Consider the following 2,292-nt stretch of genomic DNA (forward strand, 5'->3'; position numbering starts at 1 on the left):
ACTATTTAACTCTCTATCTCTCTATCTCTTTAACTATTTAACTCTATCTCTTTAACTCTCTATCTCTTTAACTATTTAACTCTCTATCTCTTTAACTCTTTAACTCTCTATCTCTTTAACTATTTAACTCTATCTCTTTATCTCTTTAACTATTTAACTCTCTATCGCTTTAACTATTTAACTCTCTATCTCTTTATCTCTTTAACTATTTAACTCTCTATCTCTTTAACTATTTAATTCTCTATCTCTTTAACTCTTTATCTCTCTATCTCTCTATCTCTTTAACTCTTTAACTCTCTATCTCTTTATCTCCTTAACTATCTATCTCTTTAACTCTTCATCTCTTTAACTCTTTATCTCTCTATCTCTTTAACTCTTTAACTCTTTAACTCTCTACCTCTTTATCTCTTTAACTCTTCATCTCTTTAACTCTTTATCTCTATCTCTCTATCTCTTTAACTCTTTAACTCTCTACCTCTTTATCTCTTTAACTCTTTATCTCTTTAACTCTTTATCTCTTTAACTCTTTATCTCTTTATCGCTTTAACTCCTTATCTCTTGGAGCTGCCTCCTCCCAGTGCCAGGTCTCCCACTAAGGTAGAGAAATGCATTTATTTCCTCCTTTCAAACTTAGGGAACTACCTGTTTTGTATCTGGTTTACTTTTCTGTTTGTTGGATCAGTAGTTGGCTATGGCACTGCAGACTGGCTGTCTGTGTGTGTGTGTGTGTGTGTGTGTGTGTGTGTGTGTGTGTGTGTGTGTGTGTGTGTGTGTGTGTGTGAGAGAGAGAGAGAGAGAGAGAGAGAGGGTTTGTGCTATGGCTCCCTATGCAGACTGGCAACTGTGAGTGTGTGTCTGTGTGTGTGAGCGTGAGTAGCAAAGAGGGAGGGTTTGTGATGGTCTTCTCCTGTGTGGCTGTGTGACAGAGAGAGAGAAAGTGTATTGTGAGTTTACTATGCAGGCTGGGAACTGTGTGTGTGTGTGTGTGTTTGTAGTACGTGCGTGTACGTTTGCGATGTTTAAACTAGACTGGTAGATCTTGGTTCAAAAAAGTGTGGCCACCCCTGCTCTAGAGTCTCATTGTATGCTGTAGCATTAAGATCTCCCTTCACCCGGCTCGCCAGATCCAGATATGGCCGAGGCACACGGGAAGCGGCATATTGGCCGGCCGCTTCCGAGGGCGGTATAGGAGTATTTCTGGACTAGGATCCGTCGCGCAACACCGCCCCCTGGGCGCCGGAATAACGGTACTGGGCTCGAGGAGGTCAGGAGATGTTTGTCTGTCACATGGTTGAACCCTGGGGCGCTCTCTGCTGCCACCGTGTGGCCAGTGCTGGTACTGCAGGATGACAACGCTGGGACACTCTAAACAGGAACGGACTGGAACCCCAGGGGTTCTATCTCTCTATCCCTCCATCTCTCCATCTCTCTATCTCTCCATCTCTCTATCTCTCCATCCCTCCATCTCTCCATCCCTCCATCTCTCTACATCACAGACCACTCAGAACACTGACTGTAGAAGGACAGGGAAGGAGGTGCAGGGTCAGAGGGAGGTCAGCAGGGTCAGAGGGGGGGAAGACTGCGTAGCTGTGGTAAGAGAACCCATGTGAGGAGATTACCGAGCCAAGAGACTTGGTATAGAGGGAGAACAGTAAGGGCCCTAAGACAGAGCCCTGAGGGACCCCAGAGGTATAGAGGGAGAACAGTGAGGGCCCTAGGACAGAGCCCTCAGGGACCCCAGTGGTATAGAGGGAGAACAGTAAGGGCCCTAGGACAGAGCCCTGAGGGACCCCAGTGGTATAGAGGGAGAACAGTAAGGGCCCTAGGACAGAGCCCTGAGGGACTCCAGTGGTATAGAGGGAGAACAGTAAGGGCCCTAGGACAGAGCCCTGAGGGACCCCAGTGGTATAGAGGGAGAACAGTAGAGGCCCTAGGACAGAGCCCTGAGGGACCCCAGTGGTATAGAGGGAGAACAGTAGAGGCCCTAGGACAGAGCCCTGGGGGACCCCAGTGGTATAGAGGGAGAACAGTAAGGGCCCTAAGACAGAGCCCCGAGGGACCCCAGAGGTATAGAGGGAGAACAGTAAGGGCCCTAAGACAGAGCCCTGAGGGACCCCAGTGGTATAGAGGGAGAACAGTAGGGGCCCTAGGACAGAGCCCTGAGGGACCCCAGTGGTATAGAGGGAGAACAGTAGGGGCCCTAGGACAGAGCCCTGAGGGACCCCAGTGGTATAGAGGGAGAACAGTAAGGGCCCTAGGACAGAGCCCTGAGGGACCCCAGTGGTATAGAGG

The sequence above is a fragment of the Nansenia antarctica genome (assembly GCF_963989245.1).
Source record: "Nansenia antarctica genome assembly, chromosome: 3".
NCBI classification, from domain to species: Eukaryota; Metazoa; Chordata; class Actinopteri; order Argentiniformes; family Microstomatidae; genus Nansenia; species Nansenia antarctica.